This window comes from Spinacia oleracea, chromosome 4 (assembly GCF_020520425.1).
Source record: "Spinacia oleracea cultivar Varoflay chromosome 4, BTI_SOV_V1, whole genome shotgun sequence".
Classification (NCBI taxonomy): Eukaryota; Viridiplantae; Streptophyta; class Magnoliopsida; order Caryophyllales; family Amaranthaceae; genus Spinacia; species Spinacia oleracea.
Genome location: NC_079490.1, coordinates 40,999,844 through 41,010,547, shown reverse-complemented (window position 1 = coordinate 41,010,547; position 10,704 = coordinate 40,999,844).

Here is a 10,704-nt window from a genome sequence, read left to right as displayed (position 1 = left end):
ATCGTATCATATGTTTGGTCCAACCAGTCCCCAATATTTCTAGAAAATCGTTGGTGGTTCCCCATTTGGACTAGGAGATTTTGAGTGGTTTGGAGCTAAACGTTGCTTTTCGAATCTCTACAATTGAGAAAGGCGTAGTAAAAAAGATAAATGCAAATCAGAAAGAGTGGATATACCTTGAAGCCATTGAGGGTCCACTGGAGGAGGAGTTGTGCCCGGGCCATTAAGAATGTCCGCAAAGTGATCTTTAAAAGCAGCTCTGATTTCAGGAGGGGATTGAATCCATTCTCCGTCGATTCCTTTTATTCCTCGAATTTCGTTTCTTAAAGAACTCTTTTTGACACTTTTTTAGAAATTTTTTGAAGACTGTCACCACATACTGAAGGAAATAATGCCCTTGGTCCAAGTATGCATTTAATGTTAAGTCTAATAAATGCGGTTCAGTATTAATTAAACAAGTTAATAATTCAGTGAGATCAAGTGAGCTGAATGCCTAGCTAGAGGCCGCTTCAGTTCAAGTGGAATTAATGATATTAATCCACAGCTTACTCTTGACTGACCCCGTAGGGTCACACAAATAGTACGTAAACGGATCAAGTATTTAATGGCATTAAATACTCCATCTATGGATTTTCGGAATCGACGGATCTTGGTTTCAGTGGGAGCTAAGATCGTCAAAGGCAAGTAAATGAATACTCCGGAAACGATGATATTGCCGGAAACGGAAATATGGATCGTATCGGAAATATAAATATTATCCAAGACGTAGATGTTGCCGGAAACGGAAACATGGTACGTATCGGAAAATATTATCGGAAATGGAAATATTGCCGGAATCGGAAATATTGCCGGAAACGGAAATATTGTCAGAATCGGAAATATTATCGGAATCGGAAAATAATTCCGGAAACGGAAATATTAAATATTTGTTCGAAACGGAAATTAATTCCGGAATCGGAAATGTTAAATATTGTTCGTATCGGAAATGAATTCCGGAATCGAGAATTTAATCGAAAGCGTATCGTACGAATTAGCATCGGACGAGACTTGCTAGACGAAGGCCCAACAAGAAGCCATGCCCTCGCCCAGCAAGCCATACGCATCAAACCACACGCCAAAGCCTCGCCAGGCCCAGCGCAAGGCCAGGCCCAGCAAGGCATGGCGCGCGCGCGGAGCAAGTGGGCTGCGAAGCAATGGGCTGGGCGTCGTGCAGTTCGTGTGGGCCGCGAGGCATGCGCGCGGGCTGTGCGGTGCTCGTGCTCGTGCTCGTGTGTGTGCTATACGAATTCTAAAGCTATCGGAATTCGTGCTATGATTAAATCCTAATCCTAGAAGATAGAAATTAATTAAATAGAGTTCTAAAGGGATTCTAATTAATTAATTTAGTATTCTAATAGGATTCTAAATCCTTTTCCATGATTCTATAAATATGTGCCTAGGGTCACAAATTTATACACGAGTTTAATAAGTATTCAAACAATAAAAGCTAGAATTTTTAAGCAGAAAAATCAGCCATATTACTTGCCTATTTAGCCGAAAATAATAGTACCTTAAGGGCGATTCTAGTTGGTAAATCTTAAGGCGGATCTGGACGTGCTGTGGACTTTCTACGGAGGGACGACACTTGGAATCCTAAAGACTTGTTCTTGTTCGGTTCGGGCGCAGTTAGGGAGGGCATGCTACAAAGTGTATGCATCCTAGACTAATTATATGATTATGTGCAATTAATATGATTCCTGACATTAAGGTTTTTCCGCATGATTTATGTTGTTCATATGTATCATAACCTAACAGTGGTATCAAGAGCCCCTTATTAATTGCATGATCTATAATTGCTTAAACATGGTTAAATTTTACAAATTTGCAAAGAATTAAAAAGGAGTGATTAATTTTCGTAATTGTTAATTAATTGCAAATTGCGTTAATTTAATTATATGTACGCAGTTTTTTGGCAGTTTCTTCGTTACTCATCCAAATCGAGTAATTTTTGTGTCAATTCCGCATGTAAAAGGCATTCTAAAATTTTGACAAAAATAATCTTTTTCGGCCGAACCCAGAATTCCCAAATTCGAAGCCTAACTATGACTTTTCGGAGGTTTTAGTTTTTTGAACGCAAAAGTTTGTAAATTTAAGATGTAAAATTGAATATTTGCGATTCTTGTTGATAAATCTTAAAATTTTGATTGACCTACTGTATATGTTTAACAACTTTGAATGCCTAGACTTGTTAACTATACAACCTAATTTGTAATTATGATTAATTTGTTGAAATTCGAATAATTTAGAATTGATTTGATTTTCATAATTAATTAATGATTTAATTAGGTATCCATGATTAAAAACCACCATAAAATTGTTAATTTGTGATAAATTTTAATTTTTATGACCTAGATTTGAATCCATGTTAATCGAAAATTAATTAATTAATAAACTTTTGATTTTTCGCCCTAAAATTATGAAATTAATATGATTTATTAATTTGTCAATAATTTTGAATTAAAAATTTTAAATTTTTATGAAAAACGCTCATATATGTTGCACACACAAAGCAAAGGACGCTACGTGTTACCCTTAGGGGTGTTGTATAGTGCGGGCAAGCGACGACGAGCAAGGGAGCTCGTCGCCCATGCGGTACGAATGCAGCAAGCAACATAGCATGTTGCACGCGCGAGGCAATGCTGCTGGCCGTGTGTGCTATGCGATGGGCAATGAGCGATGGGCGACAGGCAAGGCACTGCGAGCAGTCGCGTGTGGGCAGCAAGCGTGCTGCGCCACAGCGCGCACTGCCTCGCGCCAGCCAACGAGCGATGGCTCGCGCAGCGAGCGCTGGATCGCGTGCTGCGAGCGATGCCTCGCGAGGGGAGCTGCTGCGATGCGATGTGCGCGGGCAGGCTGCGCGCAAGCGTGGCTTGGCTTGCTGCGTTTGCGCGTGGCTGCTGCTACTCGTGCCTTGTGCAACGGTCAGTCGAGGGGCGATGCGGCCTCGTGGCTCGATATGGATTGGGCGCAAGCCCAAGTGCCTCGTCTTGCGACGATTGACACGTTTTGTTTTTTTAATTTTGAATTTTCAGTTCGGAAATAATTTTAATTAATTTTAAAATTAATAATTTAAATTGTTTTCTCGGGATTTAATTTTGATTATTATAATTATTATAAATTTTAATTTAAACTAATTATTTTACTAAAATTAAACCTTGAATTAATTTAAATTCGTTTAATTCAACTGAAAATAAATTAAATTAATGGATTCGATTATAATTTTATATGAGCTTTAAATTTTAATTAAACTTGTATGTTTCCGGTTAGACTAGAAATACATTTTTATGTTTAAAATTAGTAAAGCATATAAAGTTATTGGTTTAAGTGGGAGCATTTTTAGTCATAAACTCTTGATTAGGTCTACAAATCCTTTAAGGTTAAAACAACTTGATTAGAATTAATAAGGACTGAATAATTGGTAGATTATTGGTGCCCTTGATTAATTGCTGCAAATATTTATGTGATGCATTACAATGTGTTTTTACTAACCAGCTATGTGGGCCATTCATGATAATGAATGGGTGAATGGTATATATTGTATATGTACTTGTAGACACCTACTTTTGTCCCCATTGGGAAGGTTCGATGATGAAAACGTAAATCTCCACTTGACAACGCATCTCCTATAAAATAACGAATCTCATTACCCCTTTTCATTTCACCCGAAACCTGTTATTTATAGAAACCTGCTATTTATGGAAACATGCTAAAAATAGTAACTGCCGTAAAGGGTAGCTTCTAAAAGTGGCAAGTCATAAAAGATAGAAACCTGTCAGAATTAGGTGTTGCACTCAGACTTAAATCCTAAATGAGATAGAAAACTACGAGAATCCTATTCCTAATATGATTCGGAAATAAGAGTTACGTATTAATTAAAATCCTAACGAGCTTAGAGTTCGTAACGGGCCCAGGCGCATTCCGTCATGAAATTGATACGCACTAAAAGACTCGATTAAGTCTCAAACCCTACGGATTTCAGGAATCCGAATCTGACTAAGAAAACAGCACAAACATCAATTTCAACGCCCAGACCTGGGCGCTGAAATTGCACGGGTCCTATTTTCAACGCCCAGAGCTGGGCGCCGAAATCTTTGACGCCCAGCCTTGGGCGCTGAAAATACGTGGGACGTGTTTTTTCCTAATTCCTCGAGGATTAGAGTTCTACAATTCTATCTTTCCACAAACTCTTTTCTATAAATATAGCCCAAGTTCGACGTGAAACACAACACACAATTCATATTCTGAGTATTGACTCCAACCCCTAGCCTAAGCCTCACGCTGCGAAATTGTCCACACGTTCTGTCGCAATCGATCCATAAATCGAACAAAACGTATCCTGTCCCATAATTTGAGATTCGTTAAATAAAAAGGAGAAATAGCAAAGTCAAAGTGGCTAGTTTTCTGAGAACCGTGACGCACCTCTCAAGGGTGCGTCGTAATGTGTCCCTTTTCCATGGTTTAATTGCTTTCCTCGCCCTTTTTATGAACTGTTAAACTAACTAAATCTGATTGTTCTACCACGCCTAACAAATATAATATTTTTGGGAAATTGGATTATCATGCTAGGTCCCTTAATGCTATTTAAATCAGATAATCGCGATCGATCTAGTATTATATGTTGCATATTGCTAAAATTAACTCAGATTAGTTTAATAGATAACGCATGTCCCTTCAATTATTTATGCTGAGCTAGTAAGGATATCCTGCCTCTGGAGTTATCGACGAGCGAGTACTCCTCTCGGTAGTTACAGTCCCCCGAACCCTCAATCTCTACCCTGCGGGTGTATGTTGAGCGATCCCCACCACCAGGGATCACAAGGGAACCTACGGCCGTCGTGGTCAAACATAATTGCACACCCTTTATGTCACGATAACCGGGTTTTGTCAGTTTTTCTCATTGTCGTTAAAAACTGAATGGCGACTCCTATATTACTAGTCAATTGGGTGTAAACTCATAGGAAATCCAATTACACTTGATTGAATAAAAAGAATCGTCACACCCACGAGGGACGAGGTCACGCATTAGCCTCGTGCTTTTTCGACCCCCTCACAGTGGCGACTCCACTGGGGATAGTGAAGGAAATACTCGTGCTTGTAGGTAATCAAAATAGCCGAAGGGTGAAACGATCCTACCCCGCGTTTATTTCCCCATCAAGTTGGGACGACCTGAAAATCAGCATATTAATGTGAACGGCCAGAACCGCATAACGAATCTCGGCTCCCTCGGGAGTTGGGACTAAGGATACCTTTTTTCGCCAATAGGGGGGTGCACACGCCGCGCATGTTTCCCACTCGGTACTTGTGCAGGTAGTACACCTATCCCGAACCCAATCGCTCGCTCATTAGGTCCCTCTCGCCTGCATGCCCCCTTGGCTTGCACTTGCGGGTTGGCCTTCTGGGACGAAATTCGTCTGTTGAAGGCACTACCTCGACCGGGGCATGTGTCGGATCTGCGATAGAAGCGGTACCAAGCCAGGCGCAAATAACTACCCATAGAAGCCTATCATAAACTACATGACATATTATTATTGCCTCATGATGGAATGTTAGTTATGTGTAGCGAAATATGTGATTGTGTGTGACAAACAATGTTAGAAAACCAACGACCTTAAAAAATTGCCCAAACATTCATAAACCAATTGGCCAAAGAGTTATACCGAAATACGTGTTCCGCAAACCCGAACGATCGCCACCAAAAATAAGCGACGCTCGGGATGGCCTGTAACGAATCCCACAAACGCTGCACGACGCGTAAAGGACGTTATTAGGCAAGCACGCAAAATCGAAGTCGCATAAAAGTAGACGCACACAGAAAATGAGAACCAGCCAGGGACGCATTTTCAACGCCCCTGGCTGGGCGCCAGAATTACTCACGCCCTACGCTAGGCGCTGAAGTTGCTGCTTGGCCTTCTGGTCAGGCGCAGCAGCCTTGGTGCCCGCGCAAAAAAAACACGTAGCAAAAAAAAAACACTTTTCGTAAAAATTGCTGCAAGGGCGTATGAAAAGACACTCGATTCTAAAAGCGGCTAAAAAATAAAAATAAATAACTCTTTGTGTCGTTGTTAGGCCTCCTACGACGACGATGTTCGGCACCAAAACCGAGCACGCTAATTGAAATAACCTTGAATCTCACATGGGCAAAGTATTAAAAAAAATAATGTTCAAATAAAGTTTTCAAGAAAAATAATGTTCGAAAATAAATAAATCCGAGTCTAGACTAGGCTATGCCAAAGTACAATCTAAATCCTAAGTCTCAGTTGTCTTATCCATAGAATCGGTCCTAATGCTTGGTGTCGTTCTGCAAGTTAAAAGGTTAAACCATATTGAGTCTCCCTTCCTGACATTTAAATCAATAGGCACCCATATGTAATTGTCATCCCTTGCTAAGAGTCTACGGCCCCAATACTCTCTCTCACCAATAAAAGAATATATTATAGTATTTGCAAAATGGAAACAGTCACATTCTGAAAATCATTCCTCCATAGTCGCACAACCCCCAAAGTGAACCTAAGGTATCATTACCATTGGCAAAAAATTAATGGCCTCAAGGCTTATGATCACATTGGGTCACGACCATCATAGTCCTCTCGAGCCACTCGCTCCTTTAAATACTCCTAAGTACGGACTAAAATATTTTCTATGAATGCAACATGACAAACCATGAAAATACCCAAATCGGCATGCCATAAGGCTACCATTGGGGTAAAGCAATACACACTAAGAGAGAAGCCGCACTAATGATTCTAGTCTTGCAAAAATAAAAATTCGATCTTCCCAATTAACTACCTTGCCAACATTAAGCAAAATGGCACATGACAAATGAATACCCAAGGGTTAAAATCTAAAGTGTCAACCAACGAAAGTTATGGTCCAATTAGCCTAAGTCTGAGAGTCGCTTGGTCAAGTATTATAGGCTTACTCCACGTCATTATTTTGAGTCTAGGCCACTTCCTTATATTCATACCCGGTTATAATCAGAAAGATTAATGAAAGTTCGAGTCTAAATCACAACTTCCAATTAAATCCCGTAAAACCGGAATCTGAAAAGAAACAAAAAAATTATTTTCGATGTAATTCTTTCGTTAAATTTCAATAAGGTAAAAATAACATTTTGAATCTACGCTATTTGCACATTTTAAGAAACGACTAAATACGCTTGCAAAGTAAGACAATTTAAAGGTCCACCCTAGGCCTACTAAAATTAAAGGTCCACCCTAGGCCTACTAAAATTAAAGGTCCACTATAGGCCTATCAAACGAGGCTCACTCAGTCTCGCCTCGTGACTCAAAGACCACAACCATCTGCCTTTTTAGCCCAAATAAAAAAATTCATGTTGGGGAGAAATCCCAAGCAAAAAGAAAAAAAAGAAAGAGAAAAGGGAGAGAGAAAAGAGCAAGCCATGGAATACTTAGCCCGTACCTCCCAAAGTGCGAAATTTACCCAAGTGAACGAAGAATTGAGTCAACCAGTCCAAATCATAAGATTCTACGATGTCTACCCTTTCCAATCCTTATGCCCTTAGACGCCTTCGCTCTGGGGTCCCTGTTCAGCTCATTTAACCCATCCATGTTCTCATTGCCATAACCCAAGAAACCATTACCTCGACCCTTGTTCTTGAACTTGTTATCAACTGCAAACCACGTACGGTCATTGACACGTGCGTCATACCCATTATTTCAAAACCTGCTCTTACATCACCATTAGCATAATGACCATATAACTTGTTTGGATACATCCTGTAGAGATACCCTTGAGTCGTCCCCATGCTACTCATTGGCCTTGGTTGATGTAAACTCATGACCCTAGCTTGAGGCTGCAAATTGTGAGTCCTAGCAGATATAATCCTCATGCTTGACCAATACCTATACAAATTATCCTATCTCATTCAACCCATCTTTCAAATCGTCTTGAGTCACGAATATAAAAAAAAAGGAAAACAAATGAAAAGTACAAAAAAGTAATAAATAATAAAAAAGGAACTTTGCAAAGCACCTCTAAAGTTAGTCTAAAAAGAAAAAGGAGCATTTAGCGCACCAAAAAAGATCCGCCCAGAAATAATTTTCAGCGCCCACAGCTGGGCGCCGAAATCTTTAGCGCCCCAGCCTGGGCGCTGAATCTCTCTGCTTGCCAAATTTTTTCCAGAAGTGCTCGTCATTTCATCCGCACATGCACGGAAAAATAACGAACACTTGGAGGGGTACAACACGTATTCAGGTATACGTACCAAAAAAAAAAAACACATGAAAAGAAAATACATGTACTTAAAAAATAAAACAAAATTTTGGCTTACGGCAAAGCAGCAGATTAAAATAATAATGAACTTCACTTATCTCATCCTATTTCAAACATTACGGTTCCACCTCAGAACGTACTTGTTTAAAATCAGCATTCTAAGAAACCATTTTCTAGGCTAAGAACTACGCAAGACCTGATTCCAAATTAAATCTATTTAAGGCGGATACGTAGGCAATCCATGATTCGGTCCAACCAATATTAAAGCCTATAGAAAAACAAGAATAAAAATAGAAGTCCTTATTGAAATTTAATTACTTGCAATCCAAGTCGAAAGAAAAAATTGAAAGCACGAAGAAGAATCCAAGTCATCAAGATGCCAAAATGAGCACACATCGAAAAATAATAAGGGCACGTACCCTTGCCAGAAGGAGCACTCACACTCCTAGGCACTTAGCCAAGACTCAGAAGATCGCTTTGCTTCAATGGGGGCTAGCGCAAGCGTCCATGACCTCTAAAGTACTCAACTTGACCCTCCCTAAAGCGAACTAACTCACTTAAAGACTTTCTTTCACCACTAGACATAGTCGCTCACTTAAAGACCTTCTTTCACCACTAGACACAGTCATAATCGCCAATAAATAGTAAAGGCAGTAAGCTTGCAATAAAGAAGATTGTTCTACGGCATTGCCCCATCATTCCTTCGAACTCAGGGCACCCGTTCATGGTAATTCAAATGCTTGCGAATCTCCTTCGAAAAAAAAATATTCTATTGTCAATAGGACTTCGCACTTAACCAAGGCTCACCCTACTCAGACATATGACACGGGCATCTAAAAATCGAAATCTGAAAGCATCATTAATGGGAAGACATAACAGCAACTGGGGACTAAAAAATTGAAATGAAAAGAGCTAGGGAAAGAACTAAGTATACCTTGACCTTTTGTACAGACAAACACCAAGTAAATCTAAGTCAATTTGAAAACGGTTTATATTCCCGCAATTCTGGAAAAGATGGCCCTAAAAGCCTAAAGCATATGCCAAACGGGCACAAGTATATCTTAACGCATGCACCCTGGCTTCCAGCAAATCCTTAGACAACATTTCAAAAATCGTAACAGTATTTTGATTCACTCATGTAATCCTGTACGAACCCTTCTATAAGTCAACCTACTTAGGACACCTCGAAATGTACACAGTAGGACTCGGATTTCAAATAATTTTCAAAAGACTTCTTCAAACATAATAGAGTGTCGTTGGTTTAAGCTAAGTATGCGTTTTGCAAGTGAGTCAAAGATATTTCTAAATATGATTATGGGTAAAGAAAGGCACCTAGCTTTTGGTCAAGGCACACTTCAACATGTGATTACCTTGACCATGGCAATGTCGCACAATACGACATTTACAAGAGAAATAGCAGATCACTACTCGAACGTACCTCGCACTAAACGAGTCTGGTTCAAACTATTCATGATCCATGTCACCATGAATGCACAAAAACGTATGCAAGGCATTATAGCACCAAGCCAATCCCGTAGCTACAGTTGGAGGCTTGAGAAAAACACTTTAAAAATGCTCGAAATGACGATTTCATCGCAAATTCTCGACGCTAATGCTATACATATATCATAGGGGCACAATCCTAAGCTTTAATCGTGTAAAACGAACCTTAGAATGGCTACAACCCCTCCCAAATTCTAAGCACTACTTAGAAGATATAAAGTCACCCCACTAACAAGGGTAACTTAAAATCGCGAGTCACCAAAACTCCGATCAAACTACTGCACATAACGCTCACCCTATAAGCACCCGTTACACAGTCTACGTCGTTCCAAAGCAAAAACGAAAGTCCTGCCTAGGGCGCACTTTCAACGCCCAGGACCAGGCGCCAGAGATTCCAACGCCCAGCTCTGGGCGCTGAAAATCAACTCCAGGCAAAGGCTGTCGAGGATAAACAAGAAAAGGAACATCTATGAATCCTCGCATCGAACGAAGTAATAAGCCGTGCACGCCCACGCAGAGGGTGCTACACTTGTTCGAGCACCTAAACGAGGCATGATGAAATACTCCAATGCAAAAAATAATAATGATATCCCAACACCTGGAGAAATGTTCTAATACATGCGGTTAGGCCACACAAGCCTACGTCGCACCATAAGTTCAACCATCCCACGGTACAAGTCTAAAAAAAAAGAGTAAGGCATATTGCACTAATGTAGGCACGACCAAGAGCATATGTAAAAGAGGCAAAGACTATTTATCGCCCAAATTCAAAATGCAAGCCACACGACTTCTACATTAAGGATTAAAAGGGATAGCTCGCACCTACACGAGCGGAACCCCAAGGCATCTTTCTCGAAAGAACCTACAAAAATCGTACGCCAAAAGGAAGCATCCCAACATGCATACTTGGGGGCTCCAAGCTACGAAACA